This window comes from Agelaius phoeniceus, chromosome 3, assembly GCF_051311805.1.
Source record: "Agelaius phoeniceus isolate bAgePho1 chromosome 3, bAgePho1.hap1, whole genome shotgun sequence".
Classification (NCBI taxonomy): Eukaryota; Metazoa; Chordata; class Aves; order Passeriformes; family Icteridae; genus Agelaius; species Agelaius phoeniceus.
In genome coordinates, this window is record NC_135267.1 from 82689838 (window position 1) to 82701803 (window position 11966).

Below are 11966 nucleotides of genomic sequence, written 5' to 3' on the forward strand. Positions count from 1 at the left end.
TAGTCTGATTTAAACTTATTGCTTTGTGTTCTGTATGTGGCTGCTTGTCATTAACATTCTTTATCCTCAGTTCTTATGCTTGATAATTTAGCCATTCTGTAAAATATTTCAGAATGTATTTTGTATTCAACATCTTTTGACAACATCATTTACAGATTTTTATCTTAAACCTGCACTATGAGTTCAGCTGTGCAAAAGAATTTGGAAAACTTTTTGTATAGTGTAATCTTTTTTGTTTCACAAACAATCTATGAAGTAGTATCTTTTAGTATATGATACAAATTTGTATCAGCAATACACTTTTAATGATTTTTATGCTCAGTTTGATTATTCAAGTGAAACAGACAAAGTATTTTTGTTTGAAGTTACTAAAAATTGAAAACAAGCAGTAGCTTGAAAATGATAATTTTTAGAGTATCTATTTGGCATTTATAGGCCACAGAAGCCATACAGTGCTAATCTCAAGCAATTATTCCTCAGAGGTTATTTGGAAGGGGAAGGTAAGGCTCTCTCTTTCTCCCCATTTTTATTTTCTTTGACTGTGGGTAGAATTATTTTTTAAACATCCCATGTTAAAAGTTCTTGAACTTTCTTGCAGCCAAAATAGTGATGTAATTATTTCAGTTGTCATTCCCAAAGACTTCCTTTTGTTCTAATAAGAAATGCAAAGTAGGATGCAGTATTGGCTCATTATCTAAATGGAGATTTCATTCCTCGATATTTCACCTGCTATCAAGAAACCTCCTGGTACATTCAGCTTTTCTAAGTGGCAGAGGGGAATTTCAGAATTAAATTTAAATTATCTCTGAAAGTTGTGGGAGTTGCTGCATGCAAAGTCTTAGCTGAAAGCATACCAGACATCTTGTTAATTTCTATTAAAATACCCTCTGCTTGCATCACTTCTATTTATCTTATCACAGTTGGGCACCATTTTAATAATAGCAGGTGAATGCTCCATTTATAAAATGAACTACTTTGCAGATGTTCAAAATCCATCCCAAATGCCAAACTCCTGTGCATGCCTGTTCTTTAAGTTGCCTTACTGCTCTGCCTTGTTCTTGGAAAGTCTCAGCAGCAGACAGGGAAAACAACTTTCAGATTACTGTTGACAGACCAGCAAGAGGGCTGTGCAGGTAAAACTGAATTGGTAGCCAGTCTTTGTAAATACTTGTGTGACTGTGCCTTATGAACAAAGTAGTTTGATCATGAAGGTTGTTTAAAAAATCCTTGGTGAATACAAGTTTAATTGGGGCTTGGGTTTCTTTCAGTCTTATGCCAAATGCTTAACATCATTATTGAAACATACAGTTAATTGGAACATTTTAGTATATACTTTCTCCCTAAGGTAAACATAGTAATTAGCTTCTGAATACAAATGCCTAAGTTGCATCTTAGTTCTGTAAGATAGTTGTAATGAAAAAAGCCCATAACTGGAAGAGCTTTGAGGAAATTGGTCAGCCATTTTGCTCAGCATAATGTTATTAAATATCTTATCTTGAAAACACTTCACATGTAAATTGTACAATGTATTTCAAAATAAAGTTTCTAATTAAAATGGGAATTTCTGTGCCTACTAGTAATAATCAGCAATGACAGTTCAGAAATCCTCCACTCAGAATTTAAAGTTTTGTGAAACCTGTTGTAACTCAAAAAGCCCTTGTAAAACCTTTTTTTTTTTTTTAAGCAGGAAATACCTGATTTCAAAAGAACTCACTTTTTTTTTTTTTCCCCCTTTTGGTGGGCTTGGAAGGAGTTGGTTTCAGTGCTCTGTTTCCTGGTGTGTTTAAGATGTGTCAGGAGGAAAAGCAGAATCTTCTGAAAAATCTTCACTCAAGACTGTGAATTCATTATTTTAGCTATACCACACATTTTATTCTAATTTAAATGTACATTTGTATATAGCAAGTTGGAACAAAAAGTTCTGATGTAGACAATACTGAATATTAAGTCCTATTCACTTCTCTGGAGATTTCTTCTATGCATAGGATGCCTGAGTTTTCACCACTCTTTTGGTGCAGGAATTCCAGCCAGGGACATGATTCTCATTTTAAAATTTTGGCATTTTAGAGAAATGTTCACTGTATGACATAGTTGATTAAAATACTCCTCTGTTTTTCTGTTCTCATGTTGTTCACAAAGGAGCTTTATGTATTTTGTTCCTCTTAAATACTGCCTAAAAAGTTTTTTTTCAATACTACCTACTGAGTTTACAGTTCTTCAGTTCAATGTTTTTCACACTGAAGTGGCACAGGAGGTCTGCCAGTGCTTTGTGTTTAGATCAGCAGAAGTAGGAGGAAGCAGAGGCAGAAGCAGCATCGTTCTGTGGGGCACTGAATGCCTCTGGGGACATGGGGAGCACCTCCTGCTTTGAAACCCTTGTGGCATGGGGTGGGTTGGGTGTAGCTGCTCCAGCTCTCAGCCTTTGTCAAGTTGTAATGACAGTTTGGATGTATTTGTTTATTTTAAAGGTCACTACTGGAGTGGCTTTGATCCAGTGTTCTGATTTAAGCTGGACTTCTACTCCAGTGCAGTTCTCTTTTCTCAGTGCCCTGAGAAATGTTGAGTTTGCCCTCAATTTTTTAGACAGCTCTTGCTCACTGCTTCCCAGTCAGGGGCTTGTTGCTGTGTCTGAAGAGTCTTGCATATTCCTTTAGGCTTTACTTGGGAATTTTGGATTGACATGTCAAGTAGTAAAGTGGGGGAAGGGAGAGGAGGGTGTTTGACGCCTGCACACAGTCTCACAGTACTTCAGCTTGTTGTTTCTGTACCTGTAGGGTTTTTCCATTTCCTGTTTCTAATTTTCCCTTTATTCCCTCAGGAAAAACAAAAAGCTGCATCAAAGGAAGCTTGGCTCTGAAATGGTCACCATGATTTGCTGTTGCTATTTCCTCAGGCTGAGTTGTGCTAACTAACATCTGATCCATTCTCAAAAAATTGCCAGAACTATTGTGTTTCTGGAGAAGTGTTTACAGTCCCTTTGCCTTCCTACATCATTGGCAAAACTTCCTGAAAGTTAGCCTTGAAAATATCTTTAGTGTGACCAAGTATGAATTTGGAGGTCCAGTGCATGTCAAAGCTGAGATGTTTTGGGTTAGGATCCACAGTGTAGCCAGATGGCCTTTTCAATAGATGGTTGCAAAACATGACTTGGAAATAGTCTGTAGGGGTGAAATTACTTTATTCTCTCAGTAATGCACAATCTATTGTCTCTAAAGTTTGTTTTATTTCATTTTTTTTCCTTATTTGATTTTGCCTAATTCTGTAAACAATTTCTCCCTACAGACAACTTGCAGATGCCTAATGTCATTTGGGGGTTATCTTATGCCAGGATTAGCTGAAAACTCAGTGTTTGTTTCTTCATGTCTTTTCTGGTGCCTATTTAGTATGTGCATTCCCTACTGCCAGGGTCTGAGGCATCTCTCCCATTGCTTACGCCCCAGGAATGAAATGCTGTGGTACTGATATATCCAAATTAAGAAAGCAATTATGTCAGTTTGTTTTCTTGCAGGTTGCAGGAGGGTGTGTTGGTTGGATCTCTTTGGAAGGGGCAGAGAAATGAGGAGAAGGAAAGGGTTGTTTTTCGAGTTTGATGTTGGCAGCTGTTCTGTCACCCTGCTTGGGAGTTGACATGCTGCCAAGTACTGTCCAGTGCAGCTGTCAGTCAGTGCACTGGTGGGCAGCCTGGTACTGCTACATCAAAGAGAAGACATGCTGGAGGTATCTTGTCAAGTAGAGCTCAGTTTGTTGAAATTCAGGCTGAGAATCCTATGCTGAAATCTTTAGGATTAAAAGGTAAATAGAGGCATCTCTGCCTTTTCACAAAGGTGACAGATGGACCTCCCTACCCCCAGGTTTCTAAGCTGATGTGTTTGGTTCTTGGTGGATTTAAGAGAAGATAATTTAAATAATTTTCTCAATCCTGTAATTTTGATTGATATAAAAATGTATTCTCTATAAACATTTGAGATACCTTTTTCAAAGCTTGTGGAGCCCAAATTATTTTATTATTAATGGAAAACAAAAATATATTCTAATTCTAGTAGTTGTGTTTAAATCTCATGAAAAGAATTAGCCAGGGCTTCAAATTATGCAGTAAGGGAAGCCAGTAAGGAAACTTTAGACTTGAGTGATCTAATATCTGCTCTGTATATGACAAAGACCTAAATGACAGAAAGAATAAAACATTGTGTTAAACATCAAACTAAGAACTCTACAAACCTAAACTTCTCAGATTTCTTTTTTCCTCTAGTGAGATTTTAAAAAGGGAGAAATTACTTTCCTGGGCCTGTGACTGTAACTTCACAAGACTGAAAACTGCAGTGCTATGAAGTCCCTTTTTTGGTAAAAGGTGTTTATTTTTCTGCTGAACTCTTGCAGCAGAAAGTGGAGTTTTGGCATCTTAGTGCCTGGGCCACAGAGGCTTGTCTGGGCTCCTGATCTGTGTGGGCAGGGAAAACTATCCCCTGGGATTTGTTGGCTGAGACTTCAACTACTTTTCATTTGTCTGCAGAATGGTTATAAAGATTTTGAAAAGTGAGCCCTTTAGCTCTGCTATGATGAATAAGTATTGAACTCATGCATATTTTCTACTGGTAAAATTGATTTTTCTTTATGATCACAGTCCAAAGAGCTGGTGTTACAAAGAATCTGTCAGTAAGATGTCTGCTGTAAATGGGTGGTCTGGAAATGCAGTCTGGCCTCACAACTGCTTTCAGGGAGAAAGCACATTGCTGCATTGTAAGGAATGGTTTTCTGTTTGCAGAGCTGCAATGTAACCAAATGCTGCTTTCAAGCTGTTCTGAAATAAACTGTCTTGGTTGTTGTCTGTAAGCACATAGCTCTGGAATGGGCTCAGGGTTCTATCCACCAGACAGGCAGCAGGGCAATGTGATGCATTATTTCCAAGTCAACTGCAAAGCACTGGGCTGATGGGGATAAAATAATTCTATTTCAGTGGAAAGCAGGTATGTTGTGGCAGGTGTAAATCTCCTTTATGGAGACTACGTGAGCAGTCTCATCTTCATTTAAAGAAAAAAACGAATCCAAACGGCAGGAACCCAAACAGCTGCCCAAGACTTAAAAAAAAAAAAGCAAAAGCAAAAGCCATCCCGAGTGTGAGTGTGAGTGCGAGGAGCAGGAGAAGCCGGGCAGGGCAGGGCAGGGCTGGCTGGCGCTAGGTGTCAGTGTGGGAGCGCAGCCGCCGGCACTGACAGCAGCAGCAGCAGCAGCAGCTGCTGGGATGTGACAAATATCAGATACAGCCCTGCCTTTTCTAGTTTGTCCTGAGCTTCTTGCCCATATCCAAAAGCCCCTTTTCCAACAGCCTCTGTGTTTTAAATGCAAATTGTTAAGTATAAGTTAGTTTGGAGATCGTCACCTATTGCTGGCCAGGGGCTATGTACAAATTACAAATGGGACGGGACTGCTAGGAACGTGCCTTGAGCTGTTTTATTTTCCAGCATCAGTCTCATTGCATGGTTATGACAATGGGAAGATGCCATCAGCTCACATCTCAGGCAGCAGACTAAGACCTTAATGTTACAACTTACTTTATAAGTTTTTTGACCAATCACAGCTGCCTTTTGCGGCTTTCCCAAAACCCTTTCATTTTATAGATTCCCACAGTCATCTACTGAGTTACCTCTGTCACAACCTGCAGGAAAAATGGTAACAGCATCTATTGTGTGCAAATGTTTCAGTTGAAAAAGCTCATCACCAAACACTCCAGGAGAAGCAATGGCACAGCTCCCACTGTGCCTCTGCTGTAAGCAGTCCAGGTTTTGTGAGTCCTGCACAAATTGCTGCCCTTGGTCTGTGGGGTGTTTCAGGAAGGCTGTTCTTCAGTTCAAGACAACATGGCAGCCTGGGTTCCAAGCTGTGTGAGGGAAGGATTTCTCCCAAGCTCTGCTGTAAGTGGCACTGCAGTTGGAAAGTGTTCAACACGTGCTCCTGCTGCTGTAAAAGGTGGTGGCCAGGGTGTGATGGGTTTTGGCATCATGGGCTCACAGGGCAGCTGGAGCTGTTGTCCTGCCTGAGCTGGGGACAGCAGGAGGGATGTGAGCATCCTCTGTCATGTCCCACCCTTGCACCCCAAGACCTGGTCCCTGTGTTTGGTGTAGCCTGGCAAGTGGAGGGTTCCCCCCATGGAGATGAGGGATGCCCACTGATCTTTGAGCATCCTACATCTGCACAGATATTTGTTTTTTCAAAGCTTGCAAAAATACCTCTGCATCTGACTGAGCTCTCACTGAAGTCAATGGGAGATGGATCAAACTTTACATTCTTAAGGAGACTGGGAACTGCTCAAGAAAGTGGTGAGGGAGGCAGGTCTCAGCTGTTGTAACCTGTGGAGAGTCTGTGGGAGGAGGGTGCTGGCAGCCCATGCAGTGGAACAAAAGCAGAGATGAAGAAGATGCACTCAAATCATATCTGGAGATAAATGTCCATGCTGTCTAGCCCTAAGCATAAGTTTTGTTTATCTGATCTTCAGTTAATTTTATAAGATTCTTCTGCTCACTAAAAAAGAATAGGAGTCAAGCTGCTGGGGTTTTTTAATTTTTTTAAAGCACATCTTGATTTTCTTGACATATGAGTTTTTCCACGACCAGAGTTTTTAAACTAACCTCATCTTTATCTGAGAGAGAAATCTCAGGCCAGATCCAGCTTAATTTATACTTAAACAGCATTCCAGAATAAAGTCAGAAGGTGAGGGTCTAAAAAGTCACACTGGAAAAGACAAAAATAGAAAAGAAAAAAAGAGAACATCCACTTCTTTTTCCCCCAACTGTCTCTAACTGGAACAGTAAAGAAATTTTGAAATTTATATATTTTTTATATTTATATTTTTTTATAACCTTTCCATGCTGGGTTGTTTTTATCACTGGAGAGCATCTGGGCCCTGGCAGCTGCTGATGTGCTAGAGTGTGCCATCACTAGTCCTTACCAAGGAATGCAGACCTAGCCCTGCTGTTGCTGTCTGTCCAGGAGCAGCAGTGTGTGCTGAAATGAGCACTGTAGCTACTGTGTCTGTGTTTATGTTTTTTTTGCAAGGATGTAGCTGACAGGATGCTAAAGATGCCCTCTTGATGCTGGCTATTGCTAGTGCAGTGCTGTACCCTCATAGGAGGAGAGGTAAAACAGGGGTAAGAGACAGTGTGCCTTGGACTCTCCAGCATCTTGCTGTACTGAGAGAAACAAAAACTCAGGTGGGGGAAAGCCCAGCTTGACCAGAGCCAGAAAATGTGGTTGGACCTGTGTGAGTTGGAAGCAGGGCCTTAGGGAATTGCCAAACAAAGCCCTGCATGTTCCATCTGGGGAAATAGCACCACACCTCCAGGCAGCCTGTCCCAGCCTTTAGCTGGTCTCCCAGAAGTTTGTTTTGTGCCTGGAGACAAAAATTTGCCCTGAAATGACTGAACTGCCCATCACAGTGAATCCTGGTGATGAGAGGGCCTTCATCATCCCTCAGTATCTAACACTGGAAGGCAGGAATGGAATCCCCCTGAGCCCTCACTCCACCAGGCTGCATGAACCCAATCCCTTCAGCCTTTCTTCATGTGTCAAGGTCTCCAATCCTATAACCATCTTGGGGCACTTACCTCCCTCCCCACCCCCAAACCTGCTGGGCTGCCCCCGGTTTTTAATGTCCTTCTTGACTGTGGGAGTAATACTGGGCACAGTGGCCAGAGGTGAGGTGGGATGGCTGTAACCCTTGATGTGCCGGGTTCAGTGTCACTGATACAGCTCAGTCAGCTGCTGGTGCTGCTACAGCCACTGCCATGGGGTATTTTTCATCACAAGCTTTCAATATGCTTTGTAAGGATGTTTTAGGAGTAGCTCTCTGTTTTGGCCCTCCTGAGATTTTTCAGAGTATATCAAAGCTTCTTCAGGCCTCCCATCTATAGATCAGAAGAATTAGGTCTTATTTTAGCTGCCCTCTTCCTTTAGGCATGGCAGACAAATACCTCACATTCTGCAGTGTGTAACTCTAGGATGAAATGTACCTCTAGGAAAAAGACCCCCTTAAAGAGTAAGAGGGGTACATCAATTTCACATGTAAATGAAAGACTATGAAATCTTCCAAGTTTCTCTTATGTCTACACCTCATGAAAGGAATTAAACCTTTTCTAATCTGTTCTATAAACAAAACTCCATGTTTTTTCTTGAATATTTTTCTGAGCAACATGACATTGGCACAAAAATAAGCTCTGATTGATCATTTTATCCAAAGCTGGGCAATTGCTCTGCCAGATCCCTGGTGATGGGGTTGCATGTTCTGTATGAGAGTTCACTGGCCTTCTTGCCCAGCTCTGTGCTTGACCAAATGTTGAACTTTCATCCAAGCAAGGATCTATGCCCGAGATTCCTCATCTTTATAGCAGAAACCATGCTACTTGACTTCCTTTTGATAGCAGAAAGACCTTAGTGACCTCTACTCATCTGTCTGGGTCTTTACACAGCTAACCACAGAATCAATTAGGTTGGAAAAGATCTTTGAGATCATCAAGTCCAACCTATGACCTAACACCACCTTGTCAACTAAACCATGGCACTGAATGGCACATCCAGTCTTTTTTTTAAACATCTCCAGGGACGGGGACTCCACCACCTCCCTGGGCAGCCCATTCCAGTGCCCAATATCTCTTTCAGTGAAGAACTTTTTCTGATGTCCAGAGTGAACTTCCCCTGGTGCAGTTTAAGACTGTGTCCTCTTATTGTGTCTCTGGCTGCCTGGGAGAAGGGACTGACCCCACCTGACTACAGCCTCTTGTCAGGCAGCTGTGAAGAGTGATAATGTCCCCCCTGAACCTCCTTTTTTGCAGGCTAAACAACCCTAGCTCCCTCAGCTGTTCTTCACAGGACTCGTGTTCCAGACTCTTCACCAGCCTTGCTGCCCTTGCCTTTGGAGAGATAGCAGTGTTACATCATGTGACATTTGGGAGGTCCACCACCCATCTCTCACTCAGGTTGCCCAAGCTTAAATTGCTTGTGGCAGATGATTCCCCACTGTGTTTGCAGAAAACCTTTGGTGTGGTGATCCCCAGCCCCCCAGTGTGGTCCTGCCAGGGCTTTGCTGCCATTTCTGGAAGGCATTTGGGTCCAACTCTTTTCTCCATAATTTAATCCTATTTGCTTTCTGATCCCAGCAGACTTGCTAAAGTCTTCCACCTCTTTTCCAGCTGCTGGTTTTAATTGTCAAAACCTTATTGTATCTATTCTCATTTTTCTCTTCCCTGACAGGAACAGCTCCATTTATCTCCATCCTTTTCTACATCATGACTAGTTGTTCTTGCTGCTTTCCTCCAGGCTGCTGGTCAACACTTGCTCAAACTGGAGCATCCAAAATGATTCATTTGTGCTGAGACCAGACTGGTGCCAAATGTGGGGGAGTATAACTTCATATTTTCACATATGTCACCGCTGCACGGTGTGACCCAGGATGATGCTCCCCCTTCCTTAGCAACAAGTCACTGTGACACACACTGACACCTAAATTCAACAGAACAACTGCATAGCCAAAGTGTTGCCTTGTTAAATGTCTGCTCTTCTAGAAGCCCGTGTCAGCTTTACACTTTTTCTTGCCCTTATCGAACTGCCTTCTGTTTTCCAGATACTTTCTCCAGTTTTGAGAATTTGAATTCCAATTTTGAATTCCTAGTCTGTCTCCTGTATACTAGAAGTCCTTCTACCCTATCCATCATCTTCAAATTTATCAATAGTATTTCAGGAGCTCAGTATCTGTTAATGAAGATAGAGTGTAGTACCATAGACTGGCTTCAGTGAAATCCATACTTAATGCACCCTTCTAGTTTAACAAGAAATTTAGTGGCAATGACTCTTAGAAGCAAGTTTTTCAACCAGCTCTGAACGGTCCTTATAATGGTGTCATGTAGACTCCCCCTATAATGCCTCACGTAAGATAATCCTTAAGCTTTACTGTAGTCAAAGCACATCTATTGCTTATGTAGAATGACAGTTTCCATTTTTATCCTCTCACAGAAGGAACCTGCAGAGGTTTGAAATGTTAGTTCCTCCTTAATCTCTATTTGCCATCACTCATCTGATTGGCACCTTTTGTCTATTTGCAAGTTGCCTGTTTTGTTCTTAAAGTGTTTTTATGGGTACTAAAGTTCAGCCAACTGGTCTGCAGTTGTCTTGCCTCTCTGTCCCTCCTTTATTAAACTCATCTCTCCATTTGCCCTTGATCAGTTTTGTGGGACATTGGTCACCCACCCCAAATTCTCAGATAACCCCAGCCAGCTCTCAGGTAGTTTCTACCAGTGGTGGAAATACCCATGGGGAATTTCATTAGATGCAACCAGTTTGAAAATGTTTAAATTATTGAAATAGTCTTTTAAAATAAGTTTATATAGCTTTCTCCTTTTTTAGCACCCCGAAATCTCAGTCTTCTGATGGCAGTTCTGTCAGCTGTCCAATCACAACTTGACCCCTCCAGTAGAAACAGAAAAAAAAAAATTAGACAAATTTGACATTGATAGATTTAAGTAGTAGAAATGTGGGAAGGAAAGGACAGCCTGGTTCAGCAAGTCCCACCTCCAGTGCAGTGTAACTTTAAGTTCCACTTAAAGTGTAACACCATGCAGAGACTGCACAAGTCCCTGCACCTCACAAGCCAAACCTGCTTTAACACATTGGTGCCAGGAAGGTCTTGCCCTGGGCTGCTCCCACTGAAAAGGCAGGCTGGGCTTTTGGAAAGCTGGGGTTTCTCCTTTTGCCTTTCTCCTTCACAGAGAATAACATTCCCAGTGCTGGCTGCAGCACCCCTGTGGCTGCTGCCTTGCTGGATGGGCACCTTCTGCAAGGCAACACTTGCAGGGCTGGCAAAATGGAAGGGGAGCCCTGGGGAGCAGTGCCCATGGCAGGAGGAGACTGCAGTGGCCCAAGGAGAGTGGCCCCAGAGTGGGCTGTGACAGCCAAAGGGCCTCTCCCTCAGCCCTGTGTGCCAAGGGGGATCAGGGCAAGGCTTGGACTTGTGATGCCTTACAAAGCTTTGGCTGGTGGAGCAGCAAGGAGAAAAATACAGACAAGAACTCCAGGAGAGAGCCTGGGGTAAGGGCAATGCCCATCATTTAAACAATGCTTTTGCTAACTTTTATCCAGGTTCTTCTTCTCAGTTCAAAGGAAAGGATACTTTATTCAGGTCTTCACTCTTTCTTGCAGCAATCCATGACTTGCCTATGGCTTTATGATGGCTGTATGGTTTCTAGTTCTTCAATTTCTTTATGCAGCATCACTCCAGATCAGATACCCTCAGAAATGTCCCCAAGCTGTTGGGTTAATCATCCAACAATCTCTTGTTTCAAATTCAGTAAAGTATTATATAAGTATTCACAAATGATGATATTTAAAAATAAGAGCAGCTTTACATGCAATTGTTTGTTCAACCAATGTACAAAGCAAAAATTTTTTTGAATGTTACATTATTGTTATTTTTTTTAATACTAGCTGTTCTTTAGTGAGTGTTAATCTCTGACAGATGGCTCTGTCCATCTGGCACTACTGTAGAGTGTAAAAATCTAATTTATGTGGAAAATTTATTTAAAGTTGTATATTAATTGGAAACAACTAAAACAACTGATCTTTTCATCCTGGGAGAGCATGATGGTGCCAAAGCACCACTAATAAATTCCACTGCCAAGAAGTGGGAGAGAGTTTGCAGACAGAGCTCATGGCATGAATACTTTTTCTCCTTTCTTAGTTGTGAAATATTTCTGAGGACAAAACATGCTGTGAACGAAGTGCAGGGTCCCTCACAGACAAACTTACCCAGGCTCTGGCTGGTGCTGGAGGAAGGTGTGATACCAGCCTGTTCTCACTCTCTAGTCTGAGGAGGGGCATCCCTTGTGGAAAGGCAGACTTGGACATTCTGGATCCGAGTGTGCCTGGCTCAGTGCAGTTCCTGAAGGGCTGTTGATGGACAACATCTCTGCTTCTCTCATCAGACT